This window comes from Sorex araneus, chromosome 6 (assembly GCF_027595985.1).
Source record: "Sorex araneus isolate mSorAra2 chromosome 6, mSorAra2.pri, whole genome shotgun sequence".
Classification (NCBI taxonomy): domain Eukaryota; kingdom Metazoa; phylum Chordata; class Mammalia; order Eulipotyphla; family Soricidae; genus Sorex; species Sorex araneus.
In genome coordinates this window covers 107,313,078-107,337,474 of record NC_073307.1, presented here as the reverse complement: position 1 = coordinate 107,337,474, position 24,397 = coordinate 107,313,078, and the positions used below count along the sequence as shown (strand labels likewise).

The following is a 24,397-nucleotide window of genomic DNA, read 5'->3' as shown; positions in this document are numbered from 1 at the left end:
TTCTTTCTTTCTTTCTTTCTTTCTTTCTTTCTTTCTTTCTTTCTTTCTTTCTTTCATTCTCTCTTTCTTTCTTTCCTTTCTTTCTTACTTTTCCTTTAATTCCTTTTTATTTGTTGCGATCCTTAAGCAGGACACTGCATTTCTGTGGACAAACTCAGATGAGCTCTGAAACAGCTTTACAACACAACGAGGGAGATGAAAGTTGAGTACTACTCCAAACGGTGCTTTTCTTTGGATGCTCTATGGATGGTCACTTCGTCAGGCTGGCTCGCGGCAAGGCTCATTCCTAGAGGCCTGGTACATGTACTTGGGACTACAAGGATGGCAGGCGCCAGAAGTTCTAAAGCTGAGAGCTGGGTTAGCAAGTGTCTCCCCTAAACATCATGGATTTAGCTCCACACTTCAATGACAAAAGGTTTGGTCTACTAAGCAATCTGCTTGATCACTGAACACTTTGGACCACAAAATGAACACTAGGTTACGTACATCTTGCAACCATCTCTTAGAACAAGCCAACACTACGAGACGGCCCTGCTGTCCTCGGGCTTCAGCCTGGAGGACCCCCAGACCCACACCAACAGAATCTACAGGATGATCAAGCTTGGGCTTGGTATCGACGAAGATGAGCCCTCTGCCGATGAGAGCAGCCCTGCAGTCACCGAGTAGATGCCCCCACTCGAGGGGGACGATGACAGCTATCTCATGGAGGAAGTGGACTGAGCCCGCACACCGTGCAGCCCCTCCCTTCCCTCCGCCATAGGTCTCCAATGACTTTTCTTTATTTTTGTTAAAATTTAAAAAACTGTACAGCATGACATAACAACTTAGGGAGAAGCTAAGATTTCTTTGTACTTCTAAATGTGACCCCATGATGCATCTACTACTAGAGCAGAGCTAGATGATTTCTTTGTTTTCTCCTGATTCAACCTCTCAGGATGAATGTGATTTAACCTTAAAGAGTGTGAGTCTATCCAAATGAACAAGAACAACCAGTGTTAGCATGGATGTGGGGAGAAAGAGACCCTCATTTATTGTTGGTAGGAATGCTGACTGGTCCATCCTTTTTGGAAAACAATATGGTATGGACTATGGACATTCCTAAAAAACTAGAATTTGAGCTCCCATTTGACACAGCAATACTACTTCTGAGAATATACCCTGGGGGTCCAAAAACACACAGCAGAAACACCATCTGCACTCCCATGTTTTATTGCAGCACTATACAGAATAATCTAAACCTAGAAACAACCCAAGTGCCCGAGAACAGACAACTAGATAAAGAAACTTTGGTACATTTATACATTGGAATACTACAGAGCTGTTAAGAAAAATGAAGTTATAAAATTTGCCTGTAAATGGATAAACTTAGTATCATGTTGAGTGAAATGAGTCAGAAGGAGAGGGACAGATATAGAATGACTGCATCATTTGTTATGTATAAAATTTTAAAATAAAATAAAATTAATAAAACAGTATGAAACTAATATCCAAAGCCAGGGAAAATGGTCAGGAAGCGTGGTCAATCATTGGAAATTACCACAAGAGTGTGGGGGCTGGAGGATAATTAAGATAGAGTAGAGTCCATTATGACAACATTAGTTGGAAATGATCACTCTGGACAAGAACTGAGTGTTGAAAAGGATATACATGATAACCTATCATCATCTGTATTACAAACCATAATGCCTAAAATTAGACAGAAAAACGAAAGAGAGAGCAAGAAGAGAGGTGCCACCATAAAGTTAGGCTGGGGTGGGGGATTGTTGGGGAACTGGGAGGGAAACTGGGGACATTGGTGCTGGGAACTTACACTGGTGGGGGTATAGGTGTTGGAACATTGTATGACTGAAACCCAATCATAAACAGCTTAACAGCTTTGCAATCCTCTATCTCAGTGACTCAATAAAATAAGAAATTTGAAAAAAAACAAAGCAGTGTAATCTAAGATTTCATACAATTTGTTTTTGCTTAGTGACGTAGTATTGCTTAAAGTAACCTCTTCTGATTTTAGTATTTCTAACTTTTCTGTTGGTATTTATCACCTTTCATCTCTTATTAAATTTTATTATTTTTCTCATGACTCTAGCTAAGGTCTTGTCAATCTTGTTTATTCTTTGAAAAATCAGCTCCTGGTTTCACGGATCCTTTGTACTGTCTTTTTTTGTTTTGTCATCGATTTTTACTCAGTCTTTATTATTTCTTTCCTTTTAATTTGGCATCTATTTGTTTTCTCTTATAATTTCTCAAGCCGTGAGGTTGGGTCATTAATTCTATTCTTCTTTCCCGTTGTAAGTATGACTTGCTACAAATTCCTTTAGTGTAATCTAATAGTGTTTGCACTCTCATTCCTTTCAAGATAGCAAATTTTAGTAGCACCATGATTTAAAATACTGTAATGACAGGGTTTCATGCATACAACAGTTCACCAATATTACCTTCCACCAGAGTTGGCTTCCCTCCACCATTATCTCAGGGTCTTCCAGACCACCCCCATACTTCACCCTTGATAAGTCAAGTTCTGTAAACCAGTTCTTAAGTTCTATTCTCTTTGACATATTTTATTTCCATATCAGGTTTCTTTTTATTCCTTTGATTTCCTTTTTCCTCCAGATGCAACATAACTCTATGTTTTCTGGTAATGGGGTCCAGAGTGCATGGAGACAGAAACAATACCCAAATCTACCTCCCTGTCCCTTTGTTTCAGAGAATATTTTATACAAGGGAAAAGACAGAGCTTGAAGTTTCTATCTTATTATTTCTTGAAGAGCAGGATTTGGATTTAGGACAAACAGAATGAGGACAGCTTAGGAAAAACAGGATGTCTTAGGATAAAAATGCTTATTTTAGGTTTATGGGTATTTTCTCTTAAACACAACATATAACAGGACTGATTCTCCTGGTTGTTTTGAAAGCAAAGCAGAAATAAAAATTGGGGGGGTGTCTGCAAAATCTTTTATTTATAAAATATTTTAGCATAATTATGAAGGTTGGCTCACCATAGGTTTGAGCTAGTTGTGGCAGACATCTCTTGCCATAAAAAGACACCTCTATTTTTTTTCCTAAAAGACTTTTTCTACTGCAGGAACAAGGAAAATAAAGACATACATGGAAAAACAGTTTTTATAAATAGAGCCTGAAACAATATCCTTCACTGGATATTCCACAAACAACAGTATTCTTCTAGGAAGTGAACAAGATTCATCTTAATCACCTGATTTCTGGTAAGAAATACAAATCAACAAAAACAAAAGTGAAACCAATTTATTCATTCCTTGCTCAGACTATAAATTCAAGCTCCAGCATCAGAGAGGAAGCAAACAAACATTGGAGCCAGAGACATAGGCCTACAGTTGTCCAGAATGAAGGAAGGCAACTGCTCTGCATGAAGATCTTTCAAGAGCAACCCAAAGACAGAAATTTTCCCTAAAGGATACAGGTATGTGAAAAAAATTTTAAAAATGAAACAGACAGAGTGACAGAGAGACTAAAATAGAAACAGAACTTATGGTCTCTGTGCTCTGCCAGGAGTAATCCCTGTGCACAGTCAGGAGTAAGCCTTGAGCATGACTTGGTGTGATCTCTGCCCCCCAAAAAAACCCAAAACCATAAATTTGGCATTAACACTTACTCCATAAAACTCAAACTTTGGGGATATGGAGATAATCAGATATTTAAACAATTCAGAAGTTGAATTATCAGATGAAAGTTAATATAGATAATATAAATAGTTTAAAGAGACTTTATTTAAAAGAATATTTGTGACATGAGGAAGGAAATGATTGAAATAGGGAAAGTAATCCAATCATAAATCTATAAGCAACTCCAAAATGAGAGAGAAAGGAATTTTCTTTAAATGGAAAGGGTCAATTAGGTTAGGAATAACAGGATTTAGCAATAGAATAAGGAATATTTTCCCTATGTTGTGCCAGTTCCTAGAAGAGATCATTATAAGAGTTATGTGCTTCAAGGGCTGTGATGGAAGAGAAGCTTCAGTCTCATTATTAGCACTGCCTTAATTGATCAGTGGGAACAAACAGTTCAGCTGATATTTATAGGAAACAAAGAATGGAATTTAAAGATCTTTGACTGACTTCATGTGAAATGGAAGCTCGACCCACCTTAACCACCAGTGCTGGGGGAAATGCCTGACTGATATGTCAGTACTGACCCGGGCACAAGCCTTTCAGGTCCCTCACAGAAAAGAAATTCAGGAGGAGGTGAAAAGGTGACACAAGATAGTTTTTATTGGAACTCAGAAAGATGTTAGGGAAGCGAAAGAGATGAAGCACACATCCAAGAAAGAACACAGGCTTCTTCAGAGTAGAAATAAGCAAACAAAGAGACATAGAGACAGCAAGAGAGATACACATTCAAGGGAGATCATGCTTTTGGAAGGAAATTTTATAGAGTTCTTCCAAAAGACTTTTCCTGAGTTTCATATAAATAAAAGTTTATCTGAGTATTGGCATAATAAAGCCTTGCACTATAGATGTTTTTATAATCTCATTGCTTATGGTCTTCACATAATTTAATAGATTCTTCTGTAGCTTCTTTTCTGATAGGTCCACTATTCTCTGGGTAATAACTTGGATTTCTGAATCTGGGTAGTGCCTCAGTTTATCTCTAAAGAGTTTGGGGTTTGCATATGAAGGGGATCTTGTCTTCATCAGTTACTTTATGGCTAGGAAATATCTTCTTAAGTTTTTATTATTTTATTTAAAAATTATATTACCATTATACCCCATACCTAAATACCTACAACACTTTTGTATTCTGATTATGACTTGTAGGCAAACTACCGAGAGTATCTCACCCTTATGGCAGAGCCTGGCAAGCTACCTGTGTTGTATTCAATGTGCCAAAAATAGTAACAAGTCTTACAATGGAGATGTTATTGGTGGCCACTTGAGCAAATCGATGAACAATGGGATGTCAGTGCTACAGTGCTATAGTGCAGTTCTCTCAGTTCTCGTGTAGCTTCTCCTTTTCTGAGTCGGTTCACCCTTCCCTGAGTGGCACCTTAGTTTATGTATCTCAAAGGTATATGTTCCTCATGCATTTAGACTTCTTCAAGGATAGACTGTTTCTTCTTTATTTTATTCTTTTCCTAAAATTCACTCTTAGGTCTCCATAGCTATATGCCTGCAATGTAATTAATTAAGCATAAATTCACTCTGAGGGTCCCCATATCTATCTGCCTGCAATGTAATTAATTATTAAGTCCATAAGCACTTCCAAAAGGAATTAAATGGTAGTATTTAGGATAGAAAGCAGGACCAAGAAGCAAAATAAATATCTTTTTTTCTTTGTTGCTGAAATATAATTGTCACTTGACATTCTATTTATTTCAGATCCACAACATAATCATTCAATTTATATTCATACTATGAAATTATAAACACAATAAATCTAATTAACTAATACCACTACACAGTCATAAATCTTTTCTTTGTGATGGAAATTTGATTCCTATTCTAAGCAACTTTCAAATATACAATATATACTACCATCTATAACCATCATATTGTACTTTATATTGTCCAGACATTAATTTTATAAATTTTGGTGTACCTTTTAACTCTTTTGCCGAACACAACACCTGCCTAGGGAAATCAAAAATCTGTCTTCTCTACTTGGTACTCATGTGGATTATGTTTTAAATTGAACATACTAGTGAGATTCTTTTATCCCTATATCCTTTGTTCTGAATTATTTCACTTACCATAAAATCCTAATGGTTCGGGGCTGGAGCAATAGCACAGCGGGTAGGGCGTTTGCCTTGCACGCGGCCGACCCGGGTTCGATTCCCAGCATCCCACATGGTCCCCTGAGCACCGCCAGGAGTAATTCCTGAGTGCAGAGCCAGGAGCAACCCCTGTGCATCGCCGGGTGTGACCCAAAAAGAAAAAAAAAAAATCCTAATGGTTCAATCATGTCACATATATCCAGATTTCCTTTTTATGAAGCTAAATAATGTTTCAATGTAGGATATATATGTACATGTCTGTGATCCTGCACTCTGAAAGAAGAAAAGAATTTCTGTAAGAGGCAAAGTAGTAAAGCAAATAGTTTTATTCAAAGAAATTTACTTGGAGATATTTGAAGGGAGAGAAAGAGATAAATGCACAAGAGAACTTTGGCCTCACTAGGAGAGAAAAGCAGAGAATGGCTTTTAGGAGAAGGTTATATATAATTTCTCTGCATTGGTTTTGCCTGGAGTTCTCAAAAAATATAAAAGCTAATCTAGGTGTTGTTTCATTAGTACTCTTCATGATTCTTTCACATTCTCATTATGATCATTAGAATCTCCTTTTCTGAGGATGTCCTCTCTGGGTAGTGCCTTCTTTCTACATCCAAGTGGTGTTTAACTTTATCTCCAAATCTCTCAAAATTTGTATCTCAAAAGGACTTATTCCTCAGGTCTTTGCACTACCTCAAGGATAGGCAGTTATTTTTTCTTGCTTTATTTTTTGTTCCCCACGAACTCATTGAGCAGGGTCCCTTATCTATCTACCCATAACAAAAGTAGTTAGTTTGTCTAGAGGTTGAGCTCCCATTTGACCCAGCAATACCACTGCTGGGAATATATCCCAGAAAAGCCAAAAAGTATAGTCGAAGTGACATATGCACTTATATGTTCACCGCAGCACTGTTTACAATAGCCAGAATCTGGAAAAAACCCGAGTGCCCTAGAACAGATGAATGGTTGAAGAAACTCTGGTACATCTATACAATGGAATACTATGCAGCTGTTAGAAAAAATGAGGTCATGACGTTTGCATATAAGTGGATCAACATGGAAAGTATCATGCTAAGTGAAATGAGTCAGAAAGAGAGAGACAGACATAGAAAGATTGCACTCATCTGTGGAATATAGAATAATAGACTATAAGACTAACGCCCAAGAATAGTAGAAATAAGTACCAGGAGATTGTTTCCATGGCTTGGAGGCTGGTCAGATTCTGGCTATTGTAAACAGTGCTGCGGTACTTCCTAGATAACAACCGATCTATTTACTTTATCTAGTCTGGATAAAGATGTTTTCTACTTCTTCCTTGCTTGGTTTCTGGAGGTTTTAGGACTTGAGAAATTTATCTCTTTGGGCTCCCTTTGATGTTCCTGTAGCTTATTGAGGTGTGAGATTGTGTTATTTATTTGCCCTGATTCATTGCTGCAGTGCTATGAATTTCCCTGTTAGTGCCATTTATGCTTCTCCCACAAATTCTGATCGCTAGTATCTTCATTGTCATTTCTACCAAGGAATCTTTTTATTTATTTTTTAATTTCCTATGGTGATCAATGATTACTTATTAGTATGTTGTTTGACATCAGAGTCTCTGATCTTGACTCATTTTTCTGTTTTTAATTTATTTTCAAATTCACAGCACCGTGATCTGAGAGTGTACTTGAGATGATTGACTTACTCATGTTCTGTGCTTCAGCACATGGTCTATCCTTGAGAATGATCCATTGTTGGTTGACTAGCCAATGGTGAGAGTGTGGTAGTGATATCTCTTGCTACTCTTGTGTTGCTATCAATATTTTCCTTTAGACCTGAAAGAAATTTACATATATATAAACTTTTGATCATTATGTAACGTCAATCTCTGTCTCTTGTTACCTTTTTTGACACTGAAGTCCATTCTCCCTGATATGAGGATTGACACCCTTAAGTTTTCACCCTATTGTTTTCTGTTTTTCTTTTTGGGCTACATCTGGAGGTGCTCAAGGGGTAACTCCTTACACTGGTCTCAGGATCATACCTAGCAGGACTTGGGGAACCATGCAGTGTGCTAGGCATCAAACCTGGGGTAGCTGCATGCAGTGCAAGTGCCCTCCCACAGTACTATCTCTCAGGCACCTGGTCTATTGTTTTCTTGCAGGGCTTTTTCCTGAGGCTTTCAAATGAGTCTGTGTATGTACATCATGACAGTTCAGGTGAGTCTCCTGTATTGATAACATTGGTAAGTGTGGTAAGATTCCTTACCAATCAAAAGATATTAGTCATCCTGTGTTTTGATAGATAACTTCAGAACATTGACATTTAATGAAATTAATAAAATTAAGGGGTTTAATGCCATATCTTTGTATGGGGTCTGGGCTTTTTGTATGTCGACTTAGCTTTCCTTCCTTCCTTCCTTCCTTCCTTCCTTCCTTCCTTCCTTCCTTCCTTCCTTCCTTCCTTCCTTCCTTCCTTCCTTCCTTCCTTCCTTCCTTCCTTCCTTCCTTTGCTTTTTGGGTCACACCCAGCAATGTGCACGGATTACTCCTCACTTTGCACTCAGGAATCACTCCTGGCGGTGCTCAGGGGACCATATGGGATGCTGGGAATCGAGCCTGGGTTGGCCACGTGCAAAGAAAATGCCCTACCCACTGTGCTATTGCTCTAGCCCCCTCTTCAGCTTTTTATACTAGACAAATTAGTGCATATTGCAGTGCTTCTTCAGTGACTAAGAACTTCTCTAACTATTGTTGGGAAATGAAGTGTTGTATTGTTCCATCAGATCTGAATGATAATCTATCTGTGTGATGTACTCTGTTTGAAAGCCTATTTAATTCATTGTGGTGGATAATCACACAATGCCCTTCTATCTTATAGGACTTTACTTGAAAGATTAACTGTGAATTTCATAGGGATTCTTTTATAGGTAATTTGGGACTTTGGTCTAACTGCTTTCAAGATAGTACCTCTATCTTTAGCTGTTGCCTTCTAAATTACTATGATGTTTGTTTAAGCCTACTCTTATCGGTAACTTATAAATTTTCTGGATTTGGAAATCTAAGTTGTTCTTAAAATTGGGAACGTGTTCTATGATTATTGTCACCAAAATACCTTTCTTTATCTTTATTTTGCTGCGTCTATGGCCTATACATTTGGGTGTTATTTCTCCCTAGCTTCAAGATACCTTTTAAATTTTTTTTCTGTGGAGCGATAGCATAGCGGGTAGGGTGCTTGCCTTGCATGCAGCCGACCTGGGTTCCATTCCTTCGCCCCTTTCGGAGAGCCCGGCAAGCTACCAAGAGTATCTCGCCCACACAGCAGAGCCTGGCAAGCTACCCGTGGTGTATTTGGTATGCCAAAAATAGTAACAACAAGTCTCACAATAGAGACATTAATGGTGCCCGCTTGATCAAATCAATGAGCAATGGGATGACAGTGACAATGACAGTGACTTTTTATTTATTTATTTTTTTAAATTTTATCACCATGTGGAAAATTACAGAGTTCTCGGGTTTATGACTCAGTTATACCATATTCAAACACCATCCCTTCACCAGTGCCCATATTCCACCACCAAAATCCCCAGTATACCCCCCGCCCCCCACCCCAAATGTATAACTGATGAATTTCACTACATTTTCTCTTCACCTTGATTACGTTCAATATTTCAACACAAAACTCACTATTGTTGTGGGAGTTATACCCCCAAACAAGATAACCCTAATAAGGAAGCATTTGATAATTAGTTTTCCATTAAAAGATTGTATGTTTTCAGGTTTTAAAAAAGGACGCGCGGCCGCTTATGGCTCGGATGTGTCCCAGTTCCAAATCCTGGAGCCGTGTTAGTTGCTGCGCAGTGTCCCCAGGGCTCCATCTGGAGAAGGTGTGCTGGCGGCACCTCCTCCTTCCGGCCCCCCGGTGTTGCTGGCCCCAATTCGGGTCCGGAGCATTTTCCGGGCTGTGCTGCTCACCAGAATGCCTCTGTTGATTGTGGAAGATGGCGCCGAGGGTGGGTCGAGGGCGTGACTTCCGGCGGCCGGGACCACTTGGAGTTTTGGGCTGGCGCCGCCCCACTCCAGTGCCCCCCCTCGGCTCGGATGTTTCCCAGTCCCGAGTCCTGGAGCCGTGTTAGTTGCTGCACAGTGTCGCCAGGGCTCCATCTGGAGAAGGTGACAGTGACATTTTTGATGGAGTCCCTCTCAAGCTTAGGAGGTCCAGGGACCAATGGCGATTTGTTGTCATGGGTCTTTGGTTCAATGCAAAGGCTCAAGGATATAATGCTATGCCAGGGATATTTGGCATGCTCTGATTTTCTCGAGGCCTTTGGGGCCACACTTGGTGGTGCTAGGAAGTCTCCAGGGCTACATATGGCAATATTCTGGGAACCATGTCTTCCTGAGAATCTAATCTGGCCTAGGTTCTCACTTGAAATGGCTAACCTGTGTTCTATCTCCTAATCCCTTTGTTTTTCTTTCTATTTTCTTCTTTTGTTCATTATGAATAGCTTCATGCATCGTGTCTTCTGTTCTGCTGATGCATTCTGCTAATTTTGTTACTTTGCTCATTATACCATCTTTTGTAGTTTTTATTTTTCTCCTATTTGTGGGCAAAGTTCTGATCCCTTGCTGAAATTCTCATCTATTATTTCCTTCAATCCAATAAGCAGATTAATCACTATAATTTTGAAATCCACATTCAGCCGATTAGAGAGATCTGTGCATGGGATTTCCCGAGGGCATTGTCACTGTCCACTGATTCCTCTTTTCTTTATTTTTTCTGGAGCTGTACTTGCCTTCATGGGTTATGAGCTGAAAGGAAGTCCTGGGTGAGGAATCAGGTGTGCACCTTACTGATACAAAGTCCAGGCATGATTCATTATCTATCACGGAGGCAATGAGAAGCAGACAAGGCTAAGGGACTGACCGCTGTGCCTTCAGGCAGGCATCGGACTCCAGGAGAGTCCAGGCAACTTTCCTCCCTGTAAAGGTGTTGGAAGGTGTTAGGCAGGCTCTATTGGTGAATTCTAATTATCTTTTGGCAATGTCATGTTTTCTTGATTTTTATTTATTTTTTAATTATTTATGTTTATAAAGTTGTTCGTGACGATTTCCTACATTCAATATTCCAACACCAATCCCACCACCATTATTTCCATTTTTCCCAACCACCGCTCAAGCCTGCCCCCATAGCAGGCCCTAAATAATTAATATTGCTTGTTATGAATAACAGTTGACTGCCACTACCCAACTGCCGCCACGCTCCAGGCTGCTTTCCTCATGCTGGAGCCGAGCCTCACGCATGAGTGAAGTCCCATGGAAGCCAGGTCATGCAGAACTTTGTGACCTTGGACTCTGGGCTTAATGGAATTCGGGAGCAGAGATCCTCTGCCTGCTTCTCCCAGTCTCTGGCAACCCAGGGGTCACAACCATAAGCCACCCTCTGCTGGAGCCAGATAATCTCCTCATTGGACATCCTCCAGAACTCATGGCTGCTTCTCCCAGAAGGGAGCATAAAATGAGGCTCCCATAACTATGTCACAGAACTCCATTCCAGGCTGTTTTCACTTGGGGTGCCCCAGAGGGGGAACAGGTGAGAGCCCTCCCCACCCCAAGGGACCCAGCCCTTGCAACTGACCACCATTGCCCAACCACTGCCATGCTCCAGGCCACTTCTCACATGCTCAGGCCGATCCTCACATATAAGTGAACATATTCCTGGACACATCATAAGACACCCCTTACCCATTTTCCATAATTACCACATCATATTTGATGGGGTTCAGACAGTAGGCAACAAATAATAGAGGGAAATATATATATATGTGTATATATATATATATATATATATATATCAGAGAGCCTGGCAAGCTACCAAGAGTATCCTGCCCACTTGGCAGAGCCTGGCAAGCTACCCGTGGCATACTCAATATGCTAAAGACAGTAACAATAATGGGTCTCATTCCCCTGACCCTCAAAGAGCCTCCAATACAGCAGCATTGGGAAAGAGTAAGGAGAGGCTGCTAAATTCTCAGGCCTGGGACAAATGGGGACCTTACTGGCGCCCGCTCGAGTAAATTGATGAACAACAGGATGACAGTGATACAGTGATCAATAATTCACTAAAATGGTCAAAAAAAGTTTTCTTAGAAGAAACTATGTGAAGATTGTTGTATCTCACTATGGAGTCATTATGCCCCTGTATAAGAGATTTCTGACATGTTGTTAAACATTAAGCCTTGGGTGTTAGCATTTTCTTAATTGAGATTGACTACCCTCTACTTTACATCCCATACAATGTGTGTGCTATATCTGGTATATCAGTGGTGTACAGACATGGCCACATTAGATCTAGGGATTCTAAAGTTTTGAATGGGGTGATACAGCTGGAGTTAAATTTTTAACTGGATGGTGACTTTAGGGACTGGAAGCATATTTGCAGCTTCTTGTTCTCTTTTGATATTTGAGTCTCTGGATCATGGCTGGTTAATGAATTTATCTGACACCAGAGGTAGTTCATGGGCATACTACCAGGCTCCCAGAAGAACAGAAAAATGGGGCTAGGGAGCCCATTCCCCACTCCACAAGAGCCTGGGGATTTCAGTCAGAAAGCCTGCAAACCTAAGTTCTTCAGGATTAGGTTCATCTGGAGCAGTGGAGTCCGGGCTTGAGCATTGCATTGATTGTGGAGTGTGGAGGTTCTCATCTGCCTGGGCTCTGTTTGGGTGGGCGGTTTGTTCACCTGGCCCCTATTAGACAGATGAGTCTCAACCTGACTCAGAGTCTGGAAGCATCTTTAACTTTCTTGATTTTTAATGTCCTTATAATTTTACATTGCTTTCTTTTTCACAATTGTATGAGATACATCATCAAATCTTACTAGATTTCACATGGGTTATGTTGGCACAATTATGTTTGCATATTTCACAAGTACGGTACTAATCCTCTACCCTTTTACTCTCTTTTGTGGAATAATTGTTCAGCTTTAACATGTTCTCTTGGTCCTATAACTGAGCAAATGATGACTGAGACCTTACCCTTTTCTTTTACACGTTGATACAATATTCCAAGTATGTAATTTCACCCTTTCCCTGGTGAAATTACATACTTAATATCTGGTTTTGATATTACTCAACCAAATTACCTCACACTACTGATGTTGAAGGAAATATTGAAGGAAATAAATATAGAGCAGGGGGAGTAAGGCTTAGCATTCAGTGTATTAAGGTTTCCAAGGACTAAGTGTGAAGGCATCAACATGAGAGTCTCCTAGAGTTTCATGGGAGGACTTCCTGCTGATGTAGTAAGCAGAGTCAAAAGAAAACACTGCCTTTAAGGTGAAGGGATGGGTTCTCGAACTTTGTATGGGGGAAACATGAGCACAAAAATGTATAAATCTGTAACTGTACCCTCACGATGATTCACTAATTAAGAATTTAAAAAAATTTAAATTTAAAAAAAGAAAACACTGCCTTTAATAGCCTGTGATACCTATTTGGTGTTTGGATATTCTTATATGTATTCTGGTCTTAATTGTTCCCTTCTCTTAGTCATGAAGATTCTGATTCAAAATTCTGGGATGGGTAGAAGATAAATGTACTCCTCCAGCCATGTCGTACACAACTGGTCACCATGTTCTCAGTCAACATTCTCATTTTTCTCGATAGGGAAGGTGATAACCATCAAATAATTCAGCACCATAGAACCCAACAAAATTCATGCTGGAACTCCACTCAAGAAGACTGGAATTCTGCAAATTCTCTTTCATCTGTGGCTTGCTGTACAGGTCAGAAATATGAGTTTTATTTCCCAAACAGAACAAGAGAGAGTAGTTTGGTTTGGGCTTATTCACTGTGTTTATCTATTTCTATTACCCTTGTAGACCTATTCAGCTTTTATAAATGCACATCTTGGAAAGATTCCTTCAGTCCCTTAGCATAAGATTCCACAACTCCAAAAGAACCACTTGTAGGAGGAGAAATGCCAGCAGAGCTGTTTAATGAAACTGGGCAACACTATAATATTGATAGTCCAGTATGTATTTATGTGCTCCAGAGAAAATAAACATCATGAAACCTCCTGGGAAGTCACAAAGCAACAGAATGGGAGCCAGTTAACAAAATTCTATATAACAGAATACAGGGAAGGACATAGATTGTATTCCTCTGGTTTGAAAATCAGTATAGGCCTTTGAAACTCATACATATGCTCCTTCATTTCTAATCCTCAGTTTAACAATCTCCATGAAATTAGTCTGTATATCACAAACAGTGTTACTACATTCTACTCGGCAATTAATGTTGAGAATAACAATACCCACGAGTTGCCCAGCAGGAAGTAGAATTTTAACAGTATTAATAAAATATCTTGAAAGTGAAAAGATTAGAAAATCTAGTCAAATCAAATTTTAGTACACTATACTCTAGGTCATATTGATGATACATTCCAATGTCATGACTCAGAGTAACTATTATTTTTTTCTGCAGTCTTGGCACAGTAGAGACAACCCCTGGTGCGGCCAGCTCAAAGGTGAAAAAAAGAAAGAACTCTAAAAAGTACTGAAGAAAACATTGGTTGCCCAAGAGTCACCAACTCCTGAAAGTTTTCCCATGTTTTACAACAGCTAGAAGAAAAAGATCTTAAGCAGCTGAAATCTCACCTGACAACAATGCCAGGAGAAAGTGCTCTGGGGAAGTCATTTAACATGTCTCAGTCAAGTAGCCTTTCAGATTTACAGGAATCTCAGAAAAAATCTTCAGAGGAAAAGAAGAAGCAGGCAGAGCAGATACTAAAGGAGTTAAGAGACATGCTGAAGGCAGGGAGGCAACGACAGGAAGAGGCAGTAAGGAGAAAGGAGGAAGAACTGAGGCAAGCAATGGAGATCCCCATTGAGATTTGGCCATCCCTGGAAAAATCACTTAAAGAAGTCATAGAAAACATGCTGAAACAACTCAACTCCGCAGAGCAGACACTGCCCCAAACCCAAAACCTCCCAGCTAAAGAGTTGGTGAGCTTGGCGTCTGGAGGGCTGGCCCTGCAGGGAATTTATAAAACTCGCTTCCAAAGTGACCTGCTACAAAGGAGAGAGAAGCTACTCAGTGTCCCCAAAGAATTCTCACTCTTTGGGCCTGAGCAGGGCACACGTATGGAAACAAAGGAATTTACATCTTCTCAAGAAGAATCCATCTTCACACAGAAAATAGAAAAGCTGGGATTCAGTGCATCTGCCGTAGGCAAAGGCAGTGGCTGGGGATGTAGTTTGGAAGCTGCAATGGATCACAGCCAACATTCAGAATCCATGGAAACCAAGCAGTTGCATTCTGAGCACTCTTATTTCTGCTCCACCAAGTTCATGTATGTCCCGCTGGTCTCCTGCCACTTTCCCCGTGATCAACTCCAGCTCTCCAAGGCAGCTCTTCAGGAATTGAAGTGCATTGAAAACCTTCTCAGTCACCTGGCAGGCCCAGACAGAGTCCATGTTCTGAGGAGCAGGACTGAAAATTTCTTCCAGAGGTTTGGATCTCATGCAAATGAAGGTCCTCTACACCTGGGAGGAATCTACTGGTGGAAGGCCGTTTCGCAGGGTTTCAAAAGTGAGGAGCTGAGGAAAGTGAAAGAAACGTCAGTAGAAATGCTAAATGCTTACATAAGAGGCAGCTACGGTGGTTTTGGCATGACTGCTGCTGCAGGAGGAGATGTGTCATCCTCTCATTCTGACGCATCCTCTCAGAATACAGTCTCCAAAAACCTCAAAACAAGGGTACAATTATCTATAACCCAGACAGGTGGCCCACTAGAAACAAATAGCCTTATTCAGTGGAAATCTGGCCTTGTTGCCAGTAATCAGACCTGGTGTGTCATTGACAGGGGGCTTCAATTGGTACCCATTTGGGAAATCATTCTGTCCAACCATAAAAATGATTTTACGGATAATTTTCAGGTAGCTACGTGCCTGATAGAGAACTATAACCACTTGACTGGACTCACTGCCCAGATCCCAGCAGGAGAAGATTTGCTGAGTGCTCAAAAGGAGGCTAGGGAGTTCCTAGAGACTGTGAAATCCTGGGAGGTATCTGACCCAGAAGAGCAACTTAAGCAACTGATAGATTTCATGCAACTGTTGACCAGGAGAGAAAAAGGATACAGCTGCTGGATTAGCATGTGCCTTGCAGATTGGAGTCTGCAGAATTTTCTGGTAAATACTGTCAATTTGTGCAAAAATTCTTCCACTAACAACAATCAATTCATTAAGTCTCAGTTGCGCAGCCTTCTGGATCCTCATATCTACAGTGTGAAAAACTTTCCCCAGAAACATTCCATAATGAAGTGGCTCTTCCAATCAGAATCAGAACAAGAGGATATCAATATCACTCAATTTTCTGAGTTAATAAAAGTCCTAAAAAAAACCCAAAGTGGTCTCATGGAAGAAGAAGCCAAATCAAAGTCCCCAGAAGAAGTGGAGGAAGCTCAAAGACAGGCCACTTATAAAGTCAGTGTGTCCCTTGGCTGCATCTTGAATCACCTCCAAGAAACACAGCAGCCAGACACACAGCTCTTGCTGCTTTCCATTGCAGTTTGTGTAGGATATAATGTGGTTAACAATACTTTTCAGCATCTTCTGGGGAGTGAGGAATTATCTTTTGTACTGAATGAAATGCAAGTTGCCCATAATAAACACCAGGAGCTCCAAAATATTTGCAACTACAGGGCTCAGGCTTTCCTGGTGCTAACAGGTTTGACAGCTACTTTTGCAGTCACAGCTGTTTCTCCAGAAGAGAAATCACAACGGTTGGCACTGATTAGAGAGTACATTGGACATGTGTTGACTGTAGAAGTTGCCCATGTCCTTAACAACTTTGTGATGTATGATTGGGAAAACCTAGAGAAAGACTTGAGATTGCTTATAAATGGAGACTGTGCTGCCACCATGTCTTCAGTGAATATGGATGATGTGAGGAAAGACTTACAGAGTCTCCTCTATGAAAAGAAGCCATCCAATGAAACAGATAACACTGACAAGTATGTGTTCGAGGTCCACAAAAATAGAATTCTTCTAGAATTACTCCAGCGTCTAGGCCTAACAGATAAGTTTCCCCAAAAGATGACCAGGGCTGATTTCCATTTGATCTACAAGATGTCTGTGCACAATAACAAACCCAGCATTGAACAGGAACTCCCCTTTCATTTTTTGCAGAAGTTACTAATGCTAGATTATGGACTGAGATACCTGGTTTGTGACAATGACCAAGAAATAGAGAGTCAAATCTCTTCAGGCACATTAAATCATGGTAATGAGACTTTTGATCCCTTTGAAGATGATTTTGAAGACAGTGACAATGCCATTTCAGCAACCATTCCCAGATCCAATATCCACCCAATGGACATTCAGATGTCAATTCTTCACTGTGCAGATGATTTTGCCAGACAGTATATTTTGGGAAAACTTTCCATTTGTCAATTTGCCCTCCCCCTTCTTGTGCCCAATCCCTGCAATTCTCAAATTGAATTTTATCTTTGGTCTCTCAGTCAAATTAGGAGAAGCTGGCAGCAAAGAAAGAAATCACCAAATGAGAACAACAATTTCAATAATCAGCAGATGTGCAAAGTTCCTACTTCCATTGTAACTTTTATTAGAATTGGAAATGGCTTGTGTGCTTCCAAATCTCAGATCATGAACTGCCTTCTCAGTCAACGGAAACATGATATCTTTTTTAACAGACATTGCAAAGGGAGCAGCAAGGACTGTCTCTTGATGGGGGGTGTGGTAGAAATCTGCTGGTTCTGTCCTGCAGGGCAAGAAGAGGACAGGTTTGACAGTTGCTTGACCTTTGCCAATCTTCATGGAAATGCAAAAGAATATCAGCAGCAGCTCACATTCCTACAAGAAGTCTCTTCTGTCCTTGTGATCTTAATGGCAACTTCTGATGACAATGAAGAAAACCGAAACTGTGTTCGTCACCTGTGTCAGTCATCAAAACCTTTCATCTTGTTACATGATGACAAAGAAAATATGGCCAAGATTTCTGGCCAAAGAGTGAAAATTGGTATCAAAAATAGAAACGAAGCAGAATTAGCAAAGGAACTCACAACTACTATTAAAAACTTGTTAAACTACTCTCACTCCCCTCACAGTTTAGAAGACTGTGCCCTTATTGCTCGTAAACAAGGATTCTTTATTGATGAAGACCAGAGAGACTGCAAAGAAGCCAAAGAAAAGGCAGGGTTTTTATTGAGCCTTCTAGAAGAAATCGAAATAACTCAGATTAAGGAACGTTTACTACCCCTTCAGGGACAACTGTGGCATGATTGGTGCAAAAGAGACAAAGAACTCTATCATCTGACAGAAAAGGGGAATCAAAGCATTGAACAACACAAGAGTGAGACAGAGACAGAGAAACGAAAAATTAGGCAGAAACAATTGCAAAAGGCCTTCCCACTCAACCGTTTAATGAAAGAATTCCTTCAATTTCTAAGACTTTCAGAAACTCACACCAGATTATACTTCTTGCAATGGCTGACTGTGTTTTTGGACAAACTAACTGCACCATACCTGGAAACCCTTAATGCAAAGAAAAAGAGCTTATGGTCTGAAGTACAAACGGAAAAGCATAAGTCATCCAAGAGTAATGTCCGGAAATACTTAGAAAATGATGTCAAAGCAATCTCCCATAAGATTAATGACTGTAGCTTGGGAATTGAGCATATTCTCAGGGAAGTTGGTCAAATATATGAAGTTCTAGAAGAGAGTTCCTTCTTCAAAACTATGGAGACACTTTACCTCTCCCTGCCACAGATCACTGCAGAGTTGATGATATCTGGGGTTCCCATTGAGTTGATGGATGGGGAAGCTTCCTACGTGCCTCTAAAGTGGGTGGCAGCTGTTTTCGAGAAGGTCATTGAGAAACTTGGAGACAAAAGGCTGTTTGTTCTCTCTATCCTAGGTATACAGAGTTCAGGAAAATCCACCCTCCTGAATGCTCTTTTTGGCCTACAGTTCACTGTCAGTGCTGGGAGGTGCACCCAGGGAGCCTACATGCAACTCCTCAAGGTGGAGGACACATTTGCAGAGGAACTCGGATTTGCTTATTTACTTGTCGTGGACACAGAAGGACTTCGGGCCCCAGAACTAAGCAACAAATCCCAACATCATGACAACGAGTTGGCGACTTTTGTCATTGGACTTGCCAACTTGACTCTGATCAATATTTTTGGGGAAAACCCATCAGAAATGCAAGACATTCTACAAATAACTGTCCAAGCTTTTCTGAGGATGAAAAAAGTGAAAATCTCTCCAAGTTGTCTATTTGTTCATCAAAATGTAGGGGAAGTTACAGCCAAAGATCAAACCATGGAAGGACGAAGGAGGTTTGAGCAGAGACTAGATGAAATGGCAGCTGCAGCAGCTGAACAAGAGCAGTGTTCGGATATCACCTGCTTTAGTGATGTCATTAAGTTTGATGTCAGCACTCAAGTCCACTATTTTGCCCATCTCTGGGATGGCAATCCCCCAATGGCCCCTCCTAATCCTCGCTACAGTCACAATGTTCAGGAACTCAAGTATCAGATTCTCAAAACCGCCAAACAGCAATCCAGGAGAAGCATCATGAAGATATCAGATGTAAAAATGAGAATTCAAGATCTGTGGAGAGCCCTGTTGAGTGAGAACTTTATTTTCAGCTTCAGGAACACCCAAGAAGTCCTGGCCATGAGCAAACTGGAAACCATGTATAACTGCTGGAATTGGGACTTAAGGCGACATATACTAGGCTTGCATGACCAGCTCATGAACCAGATTCAGAATGGAAAATTACAGACTCTTGGAGAAAGCATGCTTGAGTCTCAAGTTTCAAAACATTATGATGACATCAAGCAGAAAATGGAAAAATATTTTAAGGATGATCCAGACAGTGAAATTCTGATTCAGTGGAAAGTAAGCTTTGAAAGTAAGCTAAGACTTTTGAAAGATGCCCTCATTTCAGATGTCCAAAAAAAAGTCAAAGAAATGGCCACTTTTAAAAGAAATCAAGAAAAGTTGGGTAGCAAATTGTCAACTTATGAAAAGGAAATAGTCAAAAAAAGTCAACAGTTGGCCTTAACTGTCAAGGGCCGAGAGTTAAGTACTGAAGAACTGTATCTAAGATTTGATCAGCTTTGGAAAACCTGGATCTATGATGTAACGTCAAAGCAGCATCCTATTAAAGAGCCTGATATTGATAAGGATTCTGAAGATATCCTTCTTCATTACTTCAACAAAGAGAATAACATAGTGGAGATCATTAAGAATTATTGTGGAGAAAGTTTTCAAATCCAATATGACACGCATGTCCAAATGAAGAAGAAATATTTCAATATGAAGACTCTGAAATTAGAGGCCCAAGATGAAGAATCCATAAGTATGACTACTGCACGCATAGTCTCAAGATTTAATGAAACTCTTGACAGAGTTCAGAAGCAGCACCATGACTACAATTCCTATTATTTCCATGAAATTCTGAGAGTAATAGATGAGGAGGTGAAATCTGTATCCACCCACGAAAGATACACTTTTAAAACTGAATATAAAATTGATTTGGCTTTGAGTTTATTTAAAAAAGCCTCAAAGACTTTTAAGGAGATACACAGGGCATTCAAAGAAGCAAATGATCCTGTAAACTATCTGGAAAGAAAGAAAAATGAGTTCTTTATGAGTTTTAAGATATCTTGCGAAGGAGCAACCAACATCAAAACGTCTGTTGATTTTCTGTGGAGCAAACTCATTCCTGCTGTCTCTACAACCTTGTGGAGAAGAGTGGTTCGTCAGATGGTTGGGCACATTCGAGGAACCTGCCCTGAATTCAATGCTAACAGGTCTAACCTGGAGAAACATATCCTCATCTCTCTGGCAGAAGAAGAAAACTTTGATAGTTACTGGAAATATCTACATGATCCACGATCCTTCATTAAAAGTTTCATTGTGAGTCAAGTTCAAAAATATTACTCAGGTGAAGGAAGTGAAAAAATGAAGTCAAGTTTGAAACAAAATTTAGATGACATCAAGGAAATCATCCGCTCAGCCATTTATGATTCCATAGAAATTGCTAAAGATAAAAACAGCAATGAGACCGCATCAGAGTGGTTGAATTTGTTCTGTGATAGTCTAGGGAGTGACTTCGCCTTTCCAAGAAAAGACCTGATAAGCATTGAACACCAAGAGATAAAAGATCTTGCTTTTCTCAAAGATGCCATGAGTGGTGCTTTGGATCCCGCAATGGAGGACGTGGAACAAAAATGCTTAAGTACTAATAAGGAGAATGTGCTGTCTGAAATCAGTGACATTCTTTCTGAACTTCTCTGTGGCTGCTGGGAACAGTGTCCCTTCTGTGGAGCAATTTGTACGAACACAATCCCTACACATGATGGAGACCACAGTGCTCCCTTCCATCGTCCAGAGGCTCTCACTGGGTGGAGATGGCATGAAACAGACCACTTTTCCATTGACTTCTGTACTACATCAGTAGCAAGTGACTGTTACTTTTATGTGGATGATAAAAGAGAATTTCCATATAAGTCCTATCGAGATGCAGGAGGGGTTTATGCCACATGGAGCATCACTCCAGACTCGTCCACCCAGCCACACTGGAAATGGTTTGTCTGTCACTTCAGATCTAAGCTAGAAGAAAAATACAAGTTAAAATTTGAAGGTTTGGGCCAAATTCCTGATACATGGCACAGCATCACAAAACAGAATGTGCTTGATGATTTGAGAAAACAATAATACCACAGAATCACACACACAAAAAAGTTTTAGTATTATAATATAAAATAATCAAGCAGTTCTCATTATCAATCTCTATTATCTTCACGTAAAAACCAGAAAAATCGCATCGCATTCCAAGAGCTGAATATTACCTTTTAAATCACTGCTTTTCCATTTTAACTCAATTCATAGTACAAAAATGAATTACTAAAAACATAAACATGACAAAATACTTTTAAATAGGTTCCTCACATGTCAAACTATTGTTCTACAAGCCATATTAATTTTAACCCACCTAATGTTATAAAAATTTTCAGAGCAAGCAATTTTAAAACTATTAATAAAAATAAGTACAGATTGCTGTAAAATTTAAAAATTTATTTATGTTTATATCAAAAAAGCATACAGATTTGCTTGACATTGCAATTTAACTTTTCGCTTTAATTTTGTTTTCACATTTGAAAAGCTGCTACACCTAAATTTAAAAGTCCACAATAAACTCATGATTCTGAAAAATAAAGTGCAGTGTTATTTAGAAAATATTTTAAAAGAAAGTAGAGTGCTACTTACAAACCATCTGTCCTGGAGGGTGTGGTGCTGCCAGCAGGTCAACCTGTATGCAAGGGCGAGTGGGTGAGCAGTCTGATGGTGCCTTCAGTTTTCCTGGTACCCCAAAATTGCCGCTGTGCCTCTGACTGACGCAAACCACTAGGGCCAATTTTCTCGAGCAATTAAATGACCAAGATAGGTATGTGGAAGTCATGACTACAAACCACCTCTGGCTCAGCTATACAGATCATTTATAGGTCTTATTTCAGAGACCCATAAATAAATCACAAAAGAAATAAGAGCTGCAGTTAATCCTAGACCCACACAAGGCTGAACACAGCAGGGTAAATCACAACGGGGGGTGGGGGGAATCACAGCCCCTGACAACTTCTTTCTCCCACATTCAAAAATCACCACTTCTTTATATTCCTGGAAGCACCATCAGTCACCCCCATCAACTTACTTCAGCACCGCCATGTAAACTCTCCTACCAGCCCTGCTTCAGAGACCTATAAATAAGTCTCAAAAGGGATCAGAAGCCGTAGTTGATCTTGGACCTGTGCAAGGCTGAACAAACCAGGGTAAATCACAAGGGGCAGGTCAGCCTGGTGCCAATACAAGCAGAGCCCCTGGCAGCCACTTGATTACCCAATCCAAAATTGCCACGATGCCCCATCTGGATTTCACCATCTCGAGACAGATCTCACTGAAATATAATCTGCTGAAAATTCAGGTATGCAAGTTTTGTGCCTGAGATCTTCAGATTTTCTCTGGTCGGGATGAACTACCTCCCCACATCTCCCTCTACTTCCATAAGCCCTGACAGTCACATCCACGCTCCAAAGCTGTCACTCAGTTAAAAAAGCTACTCCAGCCTCACTTCTTGATAAAAATACTGAATGCTCTGAACAAACACAATGCCCTCCTTATACCTATATTGCAAAACATAAGCCACAAAAGAAGAGAGAAAAAGAAGAAAGGTGACTGCCAGAGAAGCATGCTGGTGCAGTGAGGGTATTGGGGGATGGTGGGGAAAAAAACAGGGGACATTAGTGGTGGGAAATGTATACTGGTGGAGGGATGGGTGGTGAATCATTGTATGACTGAAACCCAATTATGAACAGCTTTGTAATGGTCTATCTTACGGATATTCAATTTTGTTAGGACACGGATTGAGATCTCCCTACCGACAAAGAGACTCCAGAGACTGCTAACAGCAAGCAGGGTTTATTGTAAGACTGACCAGCCAGGGTCCAGCTGCCTACACAGACATGCAGATCCAGCAGGTTGGGCAAGACCCCGAGCTTCTCCAAAGGAGATCTTATATAGGCCTTCCTCGGCCGTTACAGCAGAACCCGCGCATTTCATAGCCAGTAGATTTGTAATGATACATATTTTCTTAACCAATTCATTTAGAAGGACATCACTCCTTGGCCTATAGTTTTAGAGATCAGCATTTGCATCAATGTTCAGGAATGTCCTGGTTTTTAGGGCAGTCAGGGGTCTTGTGACACCTGGTTATCTGTTCTGACCACCACCCTTCTCATGACTTGCAACTCAGGGTGCCTGTATCCGAGTTCCTTGCTCAGGGGCAGAAAAACCAGTTGTTTTGCGATGCCTAAATTAATTCCTACGATCTGTCCTGGGCCAATTCCTCACAAATTTAAACATTTCTTTTCATCATCAGTTCTAGGAAAGAATGATATAGGATATAGACCTGGATACATTTACATCAATTCAGCAAATATTAAACAAATAGAAAAACCCATTCTTCTTGTCTAGTACTTGTTCTTATCTAATGATCACCCTCTACCCCACTAGTGTATTGTAGTTACTTGCGAATGATTGAAAATATATTTCCACAAGAATTTTGATATATAAAGCCTATGGCATGCAAATATATGAGGAAGACTGGCTATTAAAACAAAATTTATATCAGCAAGTATTCTGTAGATCATAGTAGCACTGTAGCACTGTCATCCCATTTGTTCCTCGATTTGCTCGAATGGGCACTAGTAACATCTCCATTGTGAGACTTGTTACTGTTTTTGGCATATCAAATATGCCCTGCGTAGCTTACCAGGCTCTGCCATGTGGGCAAGATACTCTTGGTAGCTTGCTGAATTCTCTGAGAGGGGTGGAGGAATCAAACCTGGGTTGACCGCGTGCAAGGCAAACGCCCTACCCGCTGTGCTAGTGCTCCAGCCCTTAAATCACAGTACAGAAACTTATTTTTTTTGAATGATTTCTTCTGAACTGAGTGCTAAAAGTAGGTAAAGGAACAAACATAATAAACTTTCAGTATCTGTAATGCAAATTATTATGTTAAAGAGGAGAGGCATGGGGGAAATTCCTGCCATATAGGCAGGCTGGTGTGGTTGGGGAAGAGGGAAA

At 40.3% G+C, this 24,397-nt stretch overlaps 1 pseudogene; it reads left to right on the top strand.

The window, feature by feature from the left end:
- The first annotated feature begins 383 nt into the window (after positions 1-383).
- Positions 384-21,917, top strand: LOC129405928 (interferon-induced very large GTPase 1-like; annotated as a pseudogene).
- The last annotated feature ends 2,480 nt before the right edge of the window (positions 21,918-24,397 follow it).